This window comes from Euprymna scolopes, chromosome 13 (assembly GCF_053919585.1).
Source record: "Euprymna scolopes isolate OS-2025 chromosome 13, ASM5391958v1, whole genome shotgun sequence".
Lineage (NCBI taxonomy): Eukaryota > Metazoa > Mollusca > Cephalopoda > Sepiida > Sepiolidae > Euprymna > Euprymna scolopes.
In genome coordinates, this window is record NC_136494.1 from 9707993 (window position 1) to 9731279 (window position 23287).

The 23287-nt window shown below is 35.4% G+C and overlaps 1 protein-coding gene across 6 annotated transcripts in view; it reads left to right on the top strand.

Moving 5' to 3' along the window:
* Positions 1 to 23287, top strand: part of LOC145291938 (galactoside alpha-(1,2)-fucosyltransferase 2-like) — a 172290-nt gene that overhangs the window by 73849 nt on the left and 75154 nt on the right. The window contains exon 1 of one of the 6 annotated variants that reach the window (XM_080137862.1): positions 14124 to 14604. The exons of 4 other annotated variants lie outside the window; for them this stretch is intronic. The gene's annotated coding sequence lies outside the window, so the exon portion shown is untranslated. Of the gene's footprint in view, positions 1 to 14123; positions 14605 to 23287 lie in introns of those variants that run through there. One more of the 6 variants, XM_080137858.1, reaches the window with a different exon arrangement.

Consider the following 23287-nt stretch of genomic DNA (forward strand, 5'->3'; position numbering starts at 1 on the left):
TGTGTGTGTGTGTGTGTGTGTGTGTGCGTGTGTAGAAATTTCCAGGTTTGTATCTGAGGAAGCATTAATTCACTGGGATAGATGCACCCCCAGTCTTGGTAAAGACATGCATCTAAACGAAAGAGAAACTTTTATATAAAAACCTGCAGTCTACTTTATGATATGTTCCGTGGCAGTCATCTACACTGACAAAAATTAGCAGTAAAGTGAATAAGTGTGGTTGGTTCCACACAAAGCCTTCCCTACTATAAATCATCTGTGTGGATTTCCGATCAACTTCGTTGTTTATGATTGAACCTCATACGTCGAAATCGACGGGAGACTCCATTGTTCATATATATATATATATATATATATAATATATATATATATATATATATATATAGTCATCCACATACAGTACTGTTTCGCTTTTTCACAGCTCATCAGTGCGGCTAGACAGACAACTAACTCAAGCCAGGATTGAAACTCGACCGTCTGTACGACAGTCAAGGCTCCTAATGCTATTGGCGGCTGCTGCGTGAGTCATGAGTTTAACGATGTTTTGACATCGTCCGAACTATTTCTGCTGGATTTGTTTACACAAAGAGCATCGCTTAGTTTTTATTACCCTTTTGTTTACATATGTTTCAGGTGTTGGACCATGTTTACGATCCAACAACAGCCTCCTAAGACCTTACAGAAGTGGTTGTTAGTATTAGGAAGAAGTGTTTTAGAATATATATATATATATATTATATATATATATTTATATATATATGTGTGTATATATATTTATATGTATATATATATTTATTTATATATATATAATTATATATATATATATATATGTTTTTTGTTGTCATTTATACTTTTTCGTTATCGATTTCCCAAATCCCTTACGCACGCAATGTATATCAAATTTCAAGTCTGCAGACTTTAAATTGGCAGATTTCTTTAAACGTATCACCGCCTTACATCACTCTTTATCTGTTACTATGAAAATAAAAAAGAACAACTTTCTCCCGTTTCTCGACGTGTTGATTGAAAGATCCAGAAGGGGTTTTCTTACTTATATATATATAGAAAACTTACCTTTACCGGTCTATATACTAGATGGTGTTCTTTTGCACCTAAAACCACGAAGTTGGCGTTAATTTATACGTTGGTACATCGGGCCTTAGTTATTTGTTCCCCATGCCAACTAGATACTCTAATTACTAAAATTAAGGAAATTCTAATCGATAATGGCTACCCAGAATTCTTAATTGATAAATGTATTAAATTTAAAATCAACAAATTTAATAAAAATATAACCTTTGGCCCTGCAAAGTGTCCTATATATCTTAAGTTGCCATGGGTTGGGGGAAAATGTGTGTCCCTCTCATTAATTAACTTGAACAGACTATCAACAATTGTTTTCGTTTGTTTTACCTCGGCTGATTTTCAATACGAAACCTGCATTCCTTCTTTCAAACTTGCACTAAACTTAGCAATATTATATATAAATTATAATGTCAGGGTGATGCTGTCTACGTCGGGCGAACCAGTGTTCATTTTGAAACGAGAATTGGACAACATGTTCTTTCAGAGTTTCTAAATAAAAATATGAATAAAATTCTCCTCAACCCCACCCACAGTAATTTAGATTCCCCAATTGGAAATCATTTATTGAATAACCCAGAATATGGGCAGGCATATCAGAACGACTTTTTTTTTTCAGTTTTATTTCGAGGCCGGTCGTCATTTGTAAACTTTCGAATCCGTCTCCATTGCACGCCTCAAACCTTCTCTCTGCAGGGAGAAACGGTTTGTGAATATCCTAGCCTTTTAGACGAATTATAGAGAGATATTTTAGATATGATTCCCCACTCCCTTTTTCTCCCCCCCCCGTAGATTTATATGTGGGTTATCATTCCCCATTCGTGATAGTTTAATTCTATTTTAATAATATTCATTATATATATATATATATATATATATATATATATATATTTTACATGGGGGTTACCACTTATCAAGGCCCGAAGGCCACCCAGGGATAAGGGTTATTGCGTGTACAGTAATCAATGAGATAGTATTGTAGTAATCATTAGTATTGGGGGTTTTGATAGAGTGTCTTACTTAAGGGGCGGTTTGTCAGAAGTTTGTTTATGTTGGACTTGAAGACGTCCAAGTTGTAGTCAGGTGGGAAACAGGCAAGCGGCAGAGAGTTCCACTGGCGTGCAGTTCTAAGAAAGAAGCTTTGCTCATGGAATCTACGTTTGGATTTAGGCACAGATAAAGAGTGGGGAAAATTATTGACAGTAGTTCCAGCCAGACGGGTGTTTCTCGTGAAAGATTAGCGAGGGAGGACAAGGGATTGGAGCTCAGACGAGCACCTGCCATGGAAATAGCGATAAAACAAAGACAGGCTTGCAACGTCTCTTCTGTGGGAGAGAGGTTGCAGATATATATACATATATATATATACATATATATATATGTATATATATTTATATATATATATATACGTTTATCCATTTTATTTTATCTTTTCCCCTTCTCTCTTCTCCCTGCACACACACACAGACACAGACACACACACACACACACACACACACACACACACACACATATATATATATATATATATATATAATCATTATTTATTGAATACAATATAGAGATTTAAATCTATAATAATAAATAAAAATTTGCATTAATTAAAATATTATGGAATACAGCATATTCATGTTGACACACCGATTTCCGCTGGATCATCGAAGTTAAGCTACGCTGAACCTGGTCAGTACTAAATGAGTGTTGCATTTGCTCTCCGCTTATCTCGGCATTGTTTCCAGACGTCCTGGATTTTTCCTTACCACCGGACTCAACAGTGCTGATTCAGGAGAGGTCTAGTTGGAGAATGTGCAACCCTTGCCTCACAATTACACGCATAGATTCCCCTACAAGAGTATCCTTTGACTTTCGAGGCTAAAGGGAAGTATCGGAAAATATCATATTTAAGTATATTTTATGACTGGTCAATTCCGGGCGGCATACTAGTATGATAGAAAATCGTATTTTTGTCTGTCGGTTCGTTTGTTAACAATTTGGTTCATAAAAGATACACTGTTTCATAAATTAATTTACATACTGAAAACGGGCGTTTACATGCTTACATTCCAGAATAAGTTCTATATATACTATTTATTCAAATAGACGAGTCAATGCAGCAATTGATAAAAAAATTGCAACATTTTGTTGTCTTTTACGGTTTTATATCAGGTTTCGTCTACTCTAGATCATATAAAAGTTGGACAAGCTTCGAGCATGAGAAAGTATCAAATTTCGAAGTTGCACATTTTCGACGTGAAATATTTCGACTTTTCTTTATCTGTGCCTAAACCTAAACGTAGATTTCATGAACAAAGCTTCTTTCTTAGAACTGCACGCCCGTGGAATTGTCTTCCGTTTTCCTGCTTTCCGGCTGACTACAATATGGTTGTCTTCAAGTCTAACGTAAACAAGTTCTTGATGAGCCGTTCCATATAAGTTAACAAATTTACCGAATTGATTACTATATTGTCCAATTTCTACTGTACACTCTTTAACCCTTATCCTCGAGTGGCCTCTTGACCTTGATAATATGGTGATGCCTGTGTAAAAAAAAAGAAGTAATTTTCCGTTGCGTTTTAAAACACAAACTCTGTCAGTTTTCATGATAAATTAATAAATCTCTCATTTTTACCCATGTTTTCAGGATCAATCTTTCACATGAAATGGTTGGCAGTTATATTAAATCACTCTTTATACCATCTTTATAGTTACCCCTACCCAACCTCGATTCACATGTTTATACTTCCTCCTCTTAATCTTTATCGTCTATGACTGGAGCACTTTTCATAGTGCCACAGTTGCCATCTTGGAAATATCCACATGCACTCGTATGTTCTAGTCCATGTCTTCTGCAGATGCACCCAAGAGTGTTGCATCCTTCCAAGCAGTTGCAATAAATCATATGAATCAGTTCATCTGGAGCAGAACTTTTGTCTGTCATCACATGAACAAGTTTGTCTCCTCCTACCTTTCATCCCCAGTCAGATCGTGCAATTTCATGACTACATCTCATCTACTCTATAACCTGGTAGTGAGTCTGAAGAGAATGAAAGCTACATGCAGAGGCGGTTGGGGTGGGTCTTTGCCATTGCGACTTCAGATCCTTCTAATCTCCATTGAACATTGCTAGCATTGCCTTAGAACTATTAGTTTCAACATCATCTTACGTTTGCGTCGATCGAGAGAACAATTTTTCATTATCTTTTCTCTTTTGATGATTGGCTGAAACCCCGACTTCTTTTCAATCCTGAACACCCTGCACCCCGAATCACATCTTGTAAAAGCATAATGAAATAATAGATCATTGTCAGCTTCTTCATCAATATGATGATATTATAGACGAAGGATTTCACCTTGTCAGAGAGAAAGTAGGATGCAGTACATTTGGAAAAGCAAAAGCGCAAGATCTTTCTTTTCTCTAATAAAGCTTGTTAGTCTAAAAGCAGACATACTGAAGGCTGCCTTTGCAATCTCAACGTCAGCATCTCTTTCTGTATAAATAGCATCACATCCTTTCTGTTTCCTTTGTTTTATAATCAGCTGAATCAGTACCCGCTTATTGGTCCCATTCGACAAGAAATTTTCCTTTCCCCAGAAAATATTGTCGCCTCGGTAATATTCACTTTTACATTCAACTTTCGACTTCGCCTCTAATTTATACTTGCTCCAAGATCACAACCATTAATCAAGTCGGTCTTCTATAGTTTCCAACAGTGAATGAGACATAATAGTCTGCAATCGAACTGTACGTGCTCCTGTCCTTCCATTTCAGACTGCGAAGAAGAGATGCTCCGTCTAGTATGTTGTGCTCTGTGACTGGAAAGGTTTGTTGCACACCACTGTCTTATTTTGTTTAAACATACTTTAGCACAAGAGGCCTTTCTTCCCTCAAAGAAAGACATCGGGTATGAGAAATTACGAGAAACCTCTGAAACAAGAGCTCTTGGACGCACTGCTTGAACAACTGCTTGTCCTATGCCAGCAACCTTTCTGGTCGTGTCCTTCCCAACAAACAGATGCTGCAACAAGAATCACAAACTTGCTGAAATAAAATCTAATGCGACTGCTAGTTCCAGTTCGCCGGTTGTTTGATACGTATCCACCGTTGGCGCAACTGTTGTCTTGATATCAGTTTTGATGAGTTTCGCTGCGGTTTGAAGAATTCCTCGTTTTTGTGCTTCCTCATTGTCTTCCGGGAGTGAATTGTAGCATTCACGAAGAATGTAACGAGTTCTTTTTGTCTAAATGTCACAAATTTTTTTGACGCGACTACGGCATTCGAATATTAAGTTACCATATCGACTTAGCAGTTTTTTTTATTTTTATTTTTTTTTTAGCAGGTATTGATTTCTGCACGCCGTGGATTTATCACCACGCAAGTATTCTTCCATTTTACCTCCAAGGTCTGATATTGTCATCTGTTCTTCATCGTTTTCGTCTAGGAACTTACAAACATTCTTGAATGCTTCATCCTGATCGCTGTTCTTTGGTCTTCCACTTTTTCGTCGTTTGGTGGATTCCGCTGATGTGTATTGTCTTGGAATATTCCGCATTGTATGGAAGTTGATGCTACATGACTTATGGTAAACACAGTCTGCTACATGAAGATCACGACCAAAATATTCGATCCTGCTTTGAACAGCAGTGGCCCACTCATCCCCACTGGTTTTTCAATGGAATGATACAGTCTGAACAAATGCATCTGTCTTCACACTTTTTCGTTTTCTTTTCGTAGTAATAATTCAACAGAATAACCAATGTGTTCTACTGTCATCTGATGCCAGAGAAACACGGATGCTCCTTTTCACTGGTCGAGCAGAAACACCCTTGTTGAGACAATAGCAATGTCCTTTTTGTTGATATGGTTTACCCGACACGTTTTGTGAACGGTTTGTGAGTTTCTGTTTTAACCCGGACTTTCATACCTCTTTCGATACTTGCACAGTTGATGAGTTCAACTCATTATTCTCAAACCACCACGGCCTATTAACAGTTCAAAGCTCGTCTGCATAAAGGATAGGTTGGTTGAATTCATGTTTTATCATGATAATATATGTATACAGTTCATTAATGTATGCCTGTATGTGAACTGGGCAGAGTGCAGCAATATAGAGTGATCCCAAAAATTAAACATCCTTTTCTTATCTCCAAGGGGCCAGATTTTAATAGCAAATGCACGTTATATAACCTGGGATCAATATGAAATTGCTGCACTATTTTGGCACACTCTGTAGGAGTGGCTGAGGGAAGGGGTAGGGGCAACCGTAGATATGGTATAAGGAATGATTCAACATCATTGCTAACCATTTTATTTGAATAATTGACTCTGAAAACATTGATGCAAGATTTATTAATTTATCATGAAAACTGACCGATTTTTGACGTAATAAAAATGATTTGTAATTCGAAAATGTTCAATTTCGAAAGTTTTCCATGATGAAATCTTGTCCAACTTTTAGTACGATGTAGAGCAGACCCGGCCTAGCTTGACTAGCATAAAAAAGAATCCACATTCGACCAGCAACCACATCCGCATATTACATTAAATGAGTTAGTTTTTATTGAACCGTCCCTGTAAACAATCTAATTATACCAAATTTCCACCACAAACGATTACTACGCTATTGCACCGATGGCTACCATACACACATTAACTCTTACCCTCGAGTGGCCTCTGGTCTTTCTATGTAAAAGAAAACAACAAAAAACAATATGGTGTAAATTCAGTTTTTCATTAATTTCCCAGCTGTATTTTCTTTCAAGTAATTCATGTCACCAAGAGTAACATTTACCGCCTACGCTACCAAATTGAGGCCTCACGATTTGAGAAAGTTTATTGTTATTACATATTGTTTTTCACAGATTACTAAGTCCGTCGATATTGAGTTTCACTACAGGAATTACAGGAAATGCTGCGACGAAACTGCAATGGAAAGCCGTGGGCTTTATATGTCGCACGACGCCCGATCACAATGAATCTATTAAATTGCGGATTTAAAAAAATTAAATATAGATTATTGTCTTTATATATATATATATATATATATATATATATATATATATATACTAGCAAAAGTATCCGTCGTTGACTGGGTTCAAAAACCACCTACAGAAAATGGACTCTGATTTATGAAAGTATGATAGGTTATGAAAACGAAGGGTTGAAAATTTTGCGTTGAATTTGGGGGTATCAAAACCAAAGCAAAATATGATGAAAGTAAAAATAAAATAGATAAACCCCATAATTTATTATACCATACCTGTTCACACTGAAACACTTATCACAATGTTCTGTGGATCTATATTAAAAAACCTTGTTAAACTTTGTGACATATTTCCATTCTATCGAGGTCAGGTGCGAACGAACCCCCCATAATTTTATTATATCATAGTTCTTCAAACTGAAACATAATTATCAAAGTATACTTACGCAGATAGATATGAAAAGTCTTTATTAAAGTGTGTGCCTATTTCCATTCTATGGAGGCCAGGCGCGAACGCAGACTCCACAATTTTATCATACCCTCCCTATTTAAGTTAAAACATACTTATCAAAGTATTATTATGTACATCTGCATCAAAAACACTTGTAAACGTTTTTTTTTAATTATTAAATTTTTTATTTCCATACTTTGTGGACCAGGCGCGACGCAGACCCTACAATTTTAATGAACCACCGTTCTGTCAGATCAAACAAACCCATTCTTGTGTCTCGATACATCTTCTATCATTATATGTAATCTGTTTTTTTAAAATAGTAAACCATATAGGAGCCTATTCGTGACCACACACACACACACACACACACACACACACACACACACACACACACACACACACACATTCAGCTTTATATTATATATATATATATATATATATATATACGTGTGTTTGTATTTGTGTGTGTGCGTTTCGTCGAACAACAACATTGGTAATTCCTGTTTCTTTCTTTTGTGCTGCACCTTTTCTAGTTGGCGTCTCAGTGATTTAACGATCTGCGCAATGGTTTTCGACTTTCATACGTCTTCGTCAGTCCCGTAATAAGCTACAATATTTTAATTGGTGAATTTATTTACAAAGAAAATCGTTTAAAATCATTCAAAAAAACTTGCATGAAAGACAAAAATGATTGGCAAATAGAAAACTTATATATGTATAGTAGAATCCCGGCATACGTCATTAATCCGTCCCGGGGTTGTGATTGTAACGTGAAATCGTCATATGGCGGGGCTTAAGCAAATTTTACGCAATACATATAAAAAATTAGCAACAAAATACAGTACAGTATATAATACACACATGTATAATCAAATAACATTATAAATAACACCGTAGGGCGAGGCAAATGCCGTAACCAGGGACCGGAAAAGCATCATATTTTACATCGTAACCTTAAAAAAAAGTATCCTTGTGCTACCGTATCCCGGAGTTCTACTGTTTTCCCATTAATGGAGCCTAATTATAAGGTGATGCCGGAAGGTTCTACCTCGAGGTATCTAAAACAAAGAAAAAAAAAACATAACTCTCCACCTCTAGCCAACCCCACCATACCCTTTAAGTACCAGCAACAAACCTGCTAGCTTCCTTCTTTTCGAGATGACCTCAGAAGACAGGGTCGATGTCTTCAGAGCTAAGTTAAACAACTCTTATCCATAACTGTTAATAATGCCTACACTTGTGCAGTATATATATATATATATATATATATATATATATATATATATATATATATATAAGAATTGTTTAACTTAGCTCTGAAGACATCGACCCTGTCTTCTGAGGTCATCTCGAAAAGAAGGAAGCTAGCAGGCTTGTTGCTGGTACTTAAAGGGTATGGTGGGGGTGGCTAGAATATATATATATATATATATATATATATATATATATATATATATATATATATATATATATATATATATATAAGGTGTTTGCTTATTTTTATTTTATATTTTATTTTATTTGAATTTATTTTTTCTTATTGCATTTTTGACTTAAAACTCGAAACAACTTAACTCTACTTATCCTGTTCTGCTAATTTTCTTGTTTTTAAATCTTTTTTGTCAATTATGCCTGGTACTATCCAAAACCAGTCCTTAAATAAGATTCTCCAATCCAAAAAACCTAAGCCGACTCCACAATTCCCATTAATGGAACCTAATTATAAGGTGATGCCGGAAGGTTCTACCTCGAAGTATCTAAAGCAAAGAAAAAAAAATCCACGGATTAATATTGGAGGGGAAACTATCTTCAAGTACTATTCTGAACTGGGAATGGAGCAAAGGACTTATACTAAGTAGATATTAAAGTCCCTCTTACCTTTTTTTTTAATGGAGAGTAGATAATACAATGGATGTCTTATCGGAAGCTCCAGCAACTCTCGCTTCTCCTTTTTTTGTCCCCCAGTCCTCATTTCCAATGAGTGATGTTTCTGACAAAGGGTGAAGAAAAAGCTGCTTCCCAGGTCGGTAGTACTTCGTGAACAGTAGTCTGAGATGCCGGAAATTTTCTGTCTCTATGTCTATCCTTGTGGTCATATCAATAGTAAGGGTGCTGGCTGTAAACGTTTTCGTCTGGGCTGACGTTAACCGCCTGATAGTCAGGGACCCGAACCTTAGATTAACCACTAAGGAGGCTATCCTATCAGCAGGTGCAAAGTATTGGGGCTGCTGTATTGCCATTTGATGAATGGATTCGGGACCATGCAGTAGTCTCTGGTGGGGTCTCTCGATGCCATACTAGTGGGTAATTGTTACGGCTTTACCTTATCATATGCTAAAAACATCTTCCCGTCTTTTCTCTGTTACGTTCCCTCTCTGTACTGCTCTAACCAAGTATGCTGACCTGTTCCACAAATCCCAAAATCCTCAACATGAAATATCTGCCCCCCCAAAAAACACGAATAAACCTAGAACCCCCTCCTCCAACGTAGATCCCTACTCCCATGGCTCCTTCTCCAACGTCAGGGGTTTACGTTCCAACCTTCCAGATGTTCAAACTCAATTACAGGAGACAAAACCAGACATATTTTCTCTAAGCGAAACTGGAATAGGGCCGACCACCTCCTTAGATGAATTCTTAATTAATGGATACTCTAACTTAACATCTAAATCTGACTCCCAGGATCGCCATGGGCATGGAATATGTGCCTACATTAAATATGGCTTCCCGTGTGGCAGGGATATCTCCAGAGAAGATCCTAACTTACCTTATATGTTTTCCGGGTTGCACTTGCTTACACCATCGCATATATATTTGCCATCTGTCGCCCCCACAACAGCGGAGTTACTATATTTAAGAGTATATCGGAGAAAATTGACCACATCCTGTCTGCTCATCCCGCGGCTAACATTCACGTTTGCAGTGACTTCAATGTCGACAATGTGGAATGGCTGACCCACTCAAATAAGACAGATGATTAGGGGAGGTTCTGTCATAATTTTGCCATTGCCTATGACCTCACTCAGATTTTTCGCGAGCCCACCCGTGTGTCCGATACTACCGGTCAGTACGCAAGCCTTCTAAACCTTTTTTTCCCCACTTCCCCGGAGCTATGCTCATGTGCCGTTCTATCTCCTCTGGGATCCTCCGACCACTCCGTTGTATCAGTTAAGATAAAAATGAAATATAATAAGTCTATAGATGTACGTCTTCACCGTACTGTATACCAATATTCTATGGCTGACTGGGATAGCTTCCGTACATTCATATCTGATCTACCTCTCCAGTCTATGTTTAAAAAGGATGTGTCCTCTATAGTATCAAACCTGAACGAATGGTTACTTGTTGGCATGGACTAATTAATACCATCCAAAAAATTCCAACAAAACCTGACAACCAGCCATGGTTCTCCCCTGATTGTGCTGCTGCCATCGCACAGAGAAATCACTTTTTCCATAGCTACCAACGTAACAGATACACTGATACTAAAGCTGCTTTCAGGACCGCCAGCAACCACTGTAAAAGAGTAATAAAAAAATGCAAGAGAGCTATATGCTCAATCCGTTACATCCAAAGTAGCTGAGCAGCGGCTTGGTTCCCACCAGTTCTGGCATATAGCAAATAGGATCCTGAACAGAAGCGTGCATTCTATCCCAACCATTATCAATGGTCAAGAGGTCCAGCATCCGACGAGGCCAAACTATTTGCCAAGAACTTTGCAGCAAATTCTACCCTATGCGACGAAGGCCGTTAACTCCCCATATTTCCTCCTACAACACACAAGCTGCTAGATAACATACAATATCTGTGGGTGAGGTCGCCAAGCTAATCAAGAACCTTAATTCCAGTAAAGCAACTGGCCCTGACGGTATTCCAATTGTAGTATTAAAAAAGCTAGAACTTGCCCCCATACTTACCAAACTGTTTAAGCGTTGCCTTAAGGAGAAGTGCTTTCCAACACCCTGGCAAACCTCATCAGTATGCCCTGTATTTAATAATTCAGTTGATAAGTCATCTCCCTCTCAATACAGACCAATAAGTCTCCTGTGTGTCATGAGTAAGTTGCTGGAATCCATATTAAATAGAGAAGTAGTCAACCACCTCAGCAGAAATAACCTTCTTAGTGACACACAATATGGCTTCCGTTCTGCTAGATCTACAGCAGACGTGCTAAAAGTTATATCACATAGAATTAGCCAATCTCTCGACAAAGGCTTAATTTCTAGGGCAATTGCTCTTGACATATCAAAGGCCTTCCATAAGGTATGGCATACGGGCCTACTTCACAAGATTTCCAGCTACGGTAAAACTGGAAATGTTTTCTCGATCATTAAATCATTTCTCTCTGATAGGCTCATAAGAGTAGTGGTTGATGGGCAGAAATCAGAGACCCACAGTATTAATGCTGGAGTCCCTCAGGGCTCCATCCTGAGCCCAACTTTCTTCTTGATCTACATCAATGATCTTCCAAAACACATACTAAAATCATTCGTTGACATCTATGCTGATGGCATGACTATCTACGGCAACACATCAAAGGTCGTAAATGACAAAGTTCTCTCTGATTCTCTCTCCTCAGATCTTGAGCGTGTGGTTCAGTGGGGGAAGTGGTGGCTGGTTACCTTTAATGCATCTAAGACCAAGCTCCTATCATTATATCAAAAACGCTCTGATCCCCATCTGGCATCAATGGAAATGGATGGCTCTCGTCTAGGGGAGGTCCCATGTTTTGATAAGCTTCTGGGTTTGACTTTTACTCCTGATCTGAAATGGAACACATACATCAAGTCTGTGGCTAAGGTCGCTGGGAAAATGGTGGGATCCTTCTACCGCTCCAGAAGATATCTCACTAATGATGCAATTCTCTATCTGTATAAAAGCCAAGTACGTCCAAAGATGGAGTACTGCTGCCACATCTACGCAGGAGCTGCTAAAAGCAGTTTATCCTGCCTTGACATAGTACAAAATAGACTTCGTGGCTTAGTGGAGGATGCTCTCTTCTCTTCCCTGCAACCTCTCTCCCACAGAAGAGACGTTGCAAGCCTGTCTTTGTTTTATCGCTATTTCCATGGCAAGTGCTCGTCTGAGCTCCATTCTCTGGTCCCTCCTCGCCAATCTTTCACGAAAAACACCCGACTAGCTGAAACCACTGTCAATAATTTTCCCCACTCTTTATCTGTGCCTAAATCAAAACGTAGATTCCATGAACAAAGCTTCTTTCTTAGAACTGCAGGGCTGTGGAACTCTCTGTCGCTTGCCTCTCCCGCCCCACGAATTAAACTTGGATGTCTTCAAGTCCAACAAAAACAAATTCTTGACGAACTGCCCCCTTAAGTAATGACACCTTATCAAATCCCCAATACTAACTATTACTACGATACTGTCCCAGTGATTACTGTACACACAACAACCCTTATCCCCGAGTGGCTCCTGTGCCTTGATAAGTGGTGACCCCATCTAAAAACAAATATGTGTGTGTGTATGTGTGTGTGCAACGTGGCCGGGCTGTCTCGTTACATTTCAATAAATCGGACCCATACGTTGTCTGGTACCGTAGCAGGAACAAATAAACAAGCAAGGACATTAAAAAATACGACTCAGCATTTTTTTAGGTAAATACAAAAAGCATTTATTCCAGTAATTTCCAACAACGCACTTGACTGTGTTTCAAAATATCCGTCACGCATCCAGCATGCCTGTGGAGACAATTTTTCACGGACGTGTCTATGTCGTTGCTTGCCTTTCCGCTTCTTCAATCACGCGGCGCATATTCTCTTTTGCCGCCCAAAGAGTCAAAACACGCCCGGTCGCTTCCTTTGCTCGACCACGTGTTGTCCTTTTATTTTATTTTTCTCTTTCTTCTTTCCGTGACGTCAGCGCGTGCACACTTGGATAATTCGCATGTCGCTAAAACGGCTGCTACTGCTGCTAATATTTTCGCTAGTTCGCTATCCTACAAAATAAAGAGTATATATATATATATATATATATATATATATATATATATATATATATATATATATATAGGCTCGCTGTTTGTTTGTTTGTTTATTTGTTTATATATTATAATTATACAATCAGCTCTAGCACTGTAAAAACGGTTGGCGAGTGTTTATTTAAATGGACTCTTGTTCAGGTCATTTGCGAGCATCGATCACATGGGCCGGTGGCTCGAACTGCCGCCTATCAACGCGATGGTTATAGGTTCAATCCCCGGCTAGGAAAAGGTCCTAGCTTAGCCGCACTGATGAGTTATGACAAAACTAAACAGTACTGTATGTGGATGACTATATATATATATATATATATATATATATATATATATTATAGAAGTATCGTTGTATTTTCTTATATGTAAATTTACTAAAATAGCGGACTTTATCAAAAAGTGCTCACTCACGAGCAGTGCGTGATTATAGTATACGTATTTACACAGTGTGCATATGTACCTCTCCTAATGAAAAAATCTGGCTTCATGACTTTGCCCTTTTAAACGGGTTGCAGCGGAAACCTGTATGCACATATGTAGCCAATAATATTTGTATAAATAAATGTACTATATATATATATATATATATATATATATATAGTAATATTTATATATTATACAATAGTCATACTATATATTCATTACACATGATGTGTTTTATTGATTTCATGTAAGGAAGTTGTTGTTTTCTTTAATGGAAGTCTCTAGCCGGTTTGACAACTAGCAAAGACGTTTGTCAGTGTATCGTTACACTGTTGTAGCTATATCTATTAGTGTCGCAAGTTGTCCAGGAGTTTCACTCAAGCGAACTGAGATGCCAGATTTTAGGTGAGGTGTGATTAACGAAGTTCTGTGGGAGGCGGACTTGGATCTTCCGACTCGTAGGGAAGGTAGCTGAGACTTACTTCCACGCATATGGGATACCTACAGCTAGCTGGTCGACTTGAACTTTTACGATTTCGAAAAGAACACGAATGTATTTTGTTCGTCCTAAGACTATTAAGGAGGTGTGAGGGATTTGGTTCTATATTTACTGTTAACGACACCCACGATTATAATTGTCGATGAAAACTCTCCACATTATCGTCGAGTAAATTGTGAGTAAGCTATTTATTGTTTTGGAAGCTTCACATCATCATCTAATCACACACACACACACACACACACACACACACACACACACACACACACACACACACATATCTGTGTGTGTCTGTGTGTGTGTGTGCACTAGCTTTTATATGATAGTAGATATATATACGTATGCGTTGTGTATGTGTGCATGTGTGCATGTGTGTTGTGTGCGTTGTGTATCTGTGCGTGTGTGTTGCGTGTATGGTGTGTTCGTATGTGTGTGTTGTGTGCGTGTTGTGCGTATGCTTTGTTTGTGTTGTGTATGTGTTGTGCTTATGCGTGTGTTCTGTGTGTTGTGTGTGTTGGGTATGTGCGTGTTGTGTAGGCGTGCGAGTGTGTGTGTTTTGCGCATGTGTGTGTACCTTGTGTGTATAACACACACAAACACACACACACACACATATATATATATAAGATATATAAGACATATAACAGTATTTTTCAGTTGAGCGACACACAAAGCCAACGCCTTACTGAGTCTCTTTAATATTTCTCTGGCTTAAATTAATTTAAAAAAAAAGCATTAAGGGGAATATGGTTGTCAACTATAGTTTATACTTTGTACAATGAAACATGGTCGCCGCAGCTGCCTAGCAATTATGTTAAGTATTTTGTTTTTACCGAGAGGGGCGCTGACAATCAGTTGAGTTAATAAGTTATTTGTTCGGACTAAGTCTATGTAAACTTCTTCAAATTGAATGACGAGTGTGTGTCTGTGTGTGTGTGTGTGTGTGCGTGAAAATCCGGTGTTTATAAAAGAATACTCAGCGACAAGTAAAGCATAATAACAGTATGTTTATTTATACAAATATTATTTGCTACATATGTGCATATATGTTTCATCTGTACCTCATCTAGAGAACCAGTTTTCTCTGCTTTTGAAACCAAAATCAAAATTACAATCCACACTCTTTTTTGATTTTCGTTTAAAACCTATGAAACTAGGCTTTTAAATCAGGTGCTGCTGAAACATGTACGAACATATATAGCCAATAATATTATATAAAAAAACATACTATAATCATACTTATATATAGTATATATATATAGTATATGTATTTATACAAATATTATTGGCTAACCATAAAGCCACGATATTTAAAAAGTGCTTTCAAACCTACTTATTCTTAACATAAGGAATCTGTCATGTGACCGATTCACGCATGCGCATTCGTGAAACACTTGACAAACGGATAAAAATCCGATGATCCCCACGCACCAACTTTTCAATTTTGACCCTTTCGTAGCTTTTTTTTCTGGATAAAAACTGATTAAAATGTTTTCTAAGTGTCTGAATACCCGATATACCAAATTTCAAGCACAGTAGAAAAAAAAATTCGGAATTATATAGGTTGAGAATTGTCTTCACACGCAATTTCTTACTTATATATATATATATATATATATATATATATATATATATATATATATATATATATATATATGGGGGGTTGTGTGCGTATGTTTGCTAGAAAATGATTCTCAGATGGAGGTGTCTTTTTGTTTTTGTGTATATTTTTGCGCTAATAATTGCCCGTACTAAAGTGAAAATAAAAACACTTAATCAGTGAACCTTATATATTAGTACGGACCAAAAAGTTCGTTTGCTCATTTAATCAATAAATGAACTTTTCGACGAATATAATGAGTTTTATTATCAAACATCGATTAATGTGCAATAGTAAGTAATAAACGATAATATTGGCCTTTGCAAACCTCTAAGTCGGCATGCGGTAAGCATTTATTGTTTGCAATGGAGAATACACAGTCGAAGCATTCGCTACCATGCACAGAGTATACTCTAAAACATTTAAAAATCTCGAGACAGTTTCCTATTAATTTTCCTGAACTGTCTGTGTACGCAAAACGAGCAGGCCCATAATTTAGAACTATAATATGTTTATCTTTGTTAGCAATTTATGGTTCTTTGACAACCTTTTTAATTGGTTTTGTCCCTCGTTGCCGAAGATTACTGTGTAAAATATCGTCTATACATACATACATACATACATACATACATACTTACATCCATACATATATACATATATATACATATATATACATATATATATATATATATATATATATATATAACATAGCTCGTATAGTGCGCGTGTGAGAAAATCAGCAGCAGAGGTAGATTAGCTAACTAGCGAAACAATTAGCAACAGAAAGGCCCGGCACATAAAATTAACAGTAGATTCTGTGATATGACAGGAGCGCGTTTGAAATTAGGTAGAGTCTTTGTTTAAAGGATAATTGTACCATGATAGTTGACGTTTTCATTTTAACCTTATATTCGTGCCATTATATAAAAAAAACATAATTTTATAAAAATCAACAGTAGATTCTCTACTGTGCAATGTAGACTACAACATGTTGTGGAATAAGTCATTTTGGGGAGGCATATGAAGCTTACTGTCGGTGTACTACGGTGGGTCCCCAATTAGAGTACGCAACTAATCGATTTGATTGAAAAAATGTGTGATTTCACCGAATTCCATGACGATAAAATATGGGAGGGGAAGGGAAAAAATCGTTGATCATCATTCAATCCCGGGCAGCATCACTCCTCCCTACTAGTATCTTTCTCTCTCTCTCTCTCTCTCTCTCTCTCTATATATATATATATATATATATATATATATATATATATATATATATATATATATATATGTATATATATATATATATACTAGTAGAGAAGTGTATATATATATACATATATATATAAATCATGGTCAGCTAATTGTATAATTTCATATATATATATATATATATATATATACATACACACACATACACGCATATATATATATATATATATATATATATATATATATATATATATATATATATATATATATAGTGCCACGTAAAAGTATTTAATACATTACAGTTTTATTCATAACTTTAATTAGGGTTCAAGATTTTACCTAAAATTTGGTCAGTATATTCTTATTACTATTCTAACTAATATTTGGGGTAGTAATTAAAAAATCAAAGTTTAGAAAGTTTATATTAAATGAAAAATATAAATCAACATAGCAAAAGTATTGGATAGATTGATTTAATATTTGGTTGCATAGCCTTTATTGCGTTCAACAGCCTCCAATCGCTTTCTATAGTTGCACACATGTTTTTTGCAAAACATGCAAGTATTTTGCGCCATTCCTCTTTGCAGAACTGTTCTAGCTGTTGAATATTTTGTGGATTCCTCTTGTGAACATTGATCTTGATTTTTTTTCGTTTCATTTCCTTGGCCGACCACATCTTGAAAGATTTGCAACAGCTTCACCAGGGTTTTTAAATTTTCTAATAACGTTTCCAACTGTACTAAGTGGAAGATTAAGTTCCATTGATATTATTCGATACCCTTTTCCTTCTTTGTGCTTATCAATGATTTTTTGACGAATGTCTATTGACAACTCTTTAGTTTTAGGTATTTTTATAAATGAACTGGTTGACTTTGAAGGAGCGAGCCAAAACTGGAAGAATTTTATAAAATTATTTTAATATAAGGCTCTCTGATTCGTCAGTGATAACTCGTTTGCATTATTGCAACACGCTAAACAAATGTCATTTAAATTTATTTCAGAAAAAGAAATTTTTGTAAGTGTAGCCAATTGCGTTTGTTAATTCATATTTTTTCTTAAATATAAACTTTCTAAACATTAATTTTGTAATTACTACCCCAAATATTAGTTAGAATAGTAATAGGAATATACTGACCAAATTTTAGGTAAAATCTTGAACCCTAATTAAAGTTATGAAGAAAAATGTAATGTATCCAATACTTTTGCGTGGCACTGTATATATAGATGCCTGCTCTAATTGGGAACACATCGCGATGTACCTGGTGGAAGCTTCACCTGCCTCTTTCAGTGACTAAGTTCACAATATATTGTAGTCTACATTGTATTGTAGAGAACCTACTGTTGGTTTTATCAATTATTTTTATATAAAATGGCTTGCATTAATTTAAAACGCAAAAGGCAAGCATCATATTTCAATTGTGCTCTAAACAGAAACATTCATTTCAAAGGCGCCCTTGTCATATCAAAGAACTTACTGCTGATTTTATATGCCTCGTATTACTGTTTGTGAGATGATAAGGTCTTGAATTTAAGTCTGAAATGAAAACGTTAACTATCATTGTGAAATTGTGTTTTTAAACAGAAACACTCACTTCGAATTCGCCCCTGTTATATCAAAGAGCTTACTGTTGACTTTATGTGTCGATCCTCTTGTGATGTTAGGTTGGCTACGATGTTGACTTCGATCAAAATCGCTTGTTCCTTTTTTTAATCGGATTATTTCGATTATCGATTATTCACACTTATCGAAAACACAAAACGTATCTAAAAACACTGTCAGCTACATAAAGTACCTTCATGTGAAATTTCATAAAAATCGACTCAGCCGTTTTCGAGTCCATAGGAAACGAACTCAAGGTTCCTTATATATATATATATATATATATATATATATATATATATATATATATATATATATATATCAGTGGCGACTCTAGCCTATTATAGTTACTCGTGCGCCCCACTGCCCTCTGTCAGCTTCAGTTCCCAACTCATGGTCCGTGGACCCAAAGTAAGTCATCATAGTTGCTATTGCGTGATTCTCCATTGTATAGCACAGATTGACTAACGTACCTTGCCAGTATCAGTTCATGTTTGTCCTGATTTAGACGTGAAAAGCAAGCAAGGCCAACAATAGAGTTTTTCCTCAGATTTACTCAAACATAACCAGTCAATGTCATTAAACGATTTGGATTGGAACGAATGAGTTCTAACCTTATTCACCAATGAAGGAGTTGAGCGCCCAACTTTGATAATTTCTTGCTTCTCGACTTCATTTCTCTGGCCAAACGGTTTATTTTTAATCAATTTTGAATAACATTGACCGAGTTATTGGTCGTGCCGGGCACGAGTGGCACTAGTCCCATCTCCGCCCCTGATATATATATATATATATATATATATATATATATATATATATATATATATATATATATATATATATATATATATATATTTGTTGTTGTTGTTGTTTTGTTTTTTTGTTTTTTCAAACGATAGATTCGGTTAATATTGGCTTCGCCTGGAAGCTCAATTTTTTGTTTATTCATTTTAGATCCATAGAAACAGTTGAGCTACGCTGATGAGAGTTAACTCGAAACACGCGTGTACGTAGATTACTGTTTTAAAAAAAAATAATAAATATATATATATATATATATATATATATATAATTAGTTCTTTTTGGAAAAAGAAATCCAGCAGAGTGCTCAATTATAAGGAAAGTTCGAACATAAGAGCGTATTATTTATATTTTGTTTACATAAAGTTTTAGATGAGATAAGTCATCGGTACCGTCGGTTTCGAACATGATAATTACGACCGTTTTAGATACCCATATCAAACTTTCTTCAGCCAATACTCATATATATATATATATATATATATATATATATATATATATATATATATATATATATATATTATTTGGGACGAGTAATCGGAATCGGATATGAGAATCGGAAAAATCGGAGCTTTTTGAGGTATCGGAATCGGGAAAATTTTAGCCTATTTTCCGATGGCAAAACCGATTCCTTTGATTATTTATTTTATTTTGTTTTGATAAAATATCTTCCACTGCTTGTAGTAATAATAAAATAATAAATATTTATTGATTTATACTTCCGGTAAGACAAAAATCTCCGGATTCCATCCTCACATCCTGCGTTTTTTCGTTTGAGAAAATACATGCACTTTTAAAATGTGTTTTGACAGTAATCGGGACAAAATAACTTTTATAGTAAAATATTTAAAGATTTATAAAGAATCGGAATCGGAAATTGTATCGGAATCGAGAATTTAGTAAGCAATCGGTAATTGTATCGGAATCGGAAAAATATTGAAATCGTCCCATCACTAATATATATATATAAATATGTGTATTATGTGTGTGTATGTGTGCGTGTGTGTGTGAAATTATACAATTAGTTGACCATGAGTGGAAACACGTCTTTTTTGGGCGAAAAAGAGTACAAAGATAATGCCTTTCCCTACCCACTTAATTTATTTACACTGCTATAAATTGAAGATGGTCGTTACGTCGATTACAGTGCCACTCCCTAACTACAAACATTGTGTAGGTTTCCTAAATTATACTTCGTGCGGATTTTGTCATCGTGAAACCATTGTTAAATGGTTAATACTTTTGTCAATAAAACCATTTGTGTTGTTTTCACATTGCGAGATGAGTAATCGATAGCAACAGCGCCAAACGAGTCATTTACATGCAACCGGTCGAAGTAAGCAGAGCGAAATGGGACGAACGAAATGTTCATCCTATGACGTACCACGTTAATCACGTTCATTTGCAGAGGACAGACAATTTTAAGTCCTACACCAGAACATATACTACGCATTGCTCGTAGCAATTTATCTACATAGAGAAGACCTGTGATGCATTATCTTAGAATAACGCCAAATGCACCTGTTTCGGTAGTTAAGCTCCGTGAAAAAGAAGGGCACCAGCTACGATTAGTGATAATGCAAACCACTTCGTTTCCAGCTTGAAGCATTTGCCTCTCAAGCCACACTGAAGAACCGTGATACAGCAAAATAGTCTGTCAGTGGGTAATTATATATACTAGAAGATGCACTCGATGTTGATCGGTATTAAATATAACGTTAAATTCCTTTAGAAAATGAAGCAAAATACGAAAAGAAACTGAGACGTGTGCATGCGAGTATTGTTTTTAAACAGTTCGCTTCTTGTAAGTAAAAAAAAAAAAAAAAAAAAACTATTCGGGCTAGGATCGAAACCATAAACCAAATACAGTGAGTCAAGTACGATAACTATTAGACTAACTTGCCACGTTCTTTGCTAAGTGGTTTCCAATCATTAATATAAAGAAACTTTATGTTCAGCCGTGAAACAGTTAACAAACAGAGAAAAATTCGATATAAAACCGATTAAAATGTTCCCAAATGTCTGAATACACTCTATGCCAAATTTCAAGTATGTAAATCGAAAATTCGTTGAATATATAGATTGAGAAGTGTCCTCACACATATTCTCACTTATATATATATATATATATATATATATATATATATATATATATATATATATATATACTTCGGAATAGTTTTTATTTAACAATCAGTGGTTATGCAAACGTGAGATTGTAGGTTTACAAAATATTACTGGCAGTAATATTCTATAAGTTATCCCATCTAAATATATATATATATATATATATATATGTATGTATATATATATATACATATATATATATAACTACTTCATTTACTCACACAAATTTAATATACGAGAGTATAGATTTATGCGTAAACTTTAAGTATTTACTTCAAAAGTGCTCAATACGTAGGTAGAGCTAGTTAGTAATGTAATATATATATATATTATTTGGGACGAGTAATCGGAATCGGATATTCATTCTTTGTCTTGCTTAGAATAATAAACATTCTTTGATATGAAACTCAACCACTTCATTTCATTTCAATGAGAGTTTTTTGAAATTCATTGAATTACAATTTAATATATATATATATATATATATATATGTATATATATATATATAACTACTTCATTTACTCACATAAAATTAATATACGAAAGTATAGATTTATGCGTAAACTTTAAGTATTTACTTCAAAAGTGCTCAATACGTAGGTAGAGGTAGTTAGTAAGTTATAAAATGTATATGGCGATTAAGCTACACTGAATATTCCGCGTTTCATCCACTCTAGGATTCTTCAGACTTAATCCTAGAGTGGATGAAACGCGGAATATTCAGTGTAACTTAATCGCCATATACATTTTATAACTTACTATATATATATATATATATATATATATATATATATATATATATATATATATATATATATATATATAGTTGTATTTACTTTTGTAATTAGAAATATTTTGGAAGTCGGATTATGTAGGTGCTAAATCTACGATAGTTTAAATTTAGTTTTTCCGAGAATTTAAGCTGCATTCTTTATTTTTTATTTTTACATTTCCTTTACTCAAGGATTTTTAGACTATATATTGGGATTCTAGATATGTATGGCTAGGTTTCCTTCCTCTTATCATTTTGCCTTTCTGGTACCTAAGGTACTTAAGCTTTAATGCATTTCTATTCCCATAGCATTTATATGCTAGTTAACATGTCGCAGGATAGATTTTGTAATCTTGTTAAATTTACTTATATATATTATTAATAGTTTTTTTTTTTATATATATTAGTATAAATAGTAACCGTATTATTCTACATTTTGTTATTGGTGAAGAGATATCCTATCCACTGGAGAGCCATGTATTTTACAGCTGTCCTGTTTTTAAATCTCCGAAACAGCTACATGGTAGGCAGCTGGGAATCCCCGTTTTCTATTTTAAAATTTTTTAGTTAAGGTTTTCTTTTTTCGTCCTTATATAGTTGTGTTTTCTTTTATAATTGTAGGCAAACATGAAGATACATTATTTTAAAATTAGAAACTTTGTCAGGTATTAGGTTTGTTATTGCAGGCATCGATAATCATGGTTCTCTAGCCCTCTCTGCTTTCGATCTTTCTGATTAGATCTATAGTC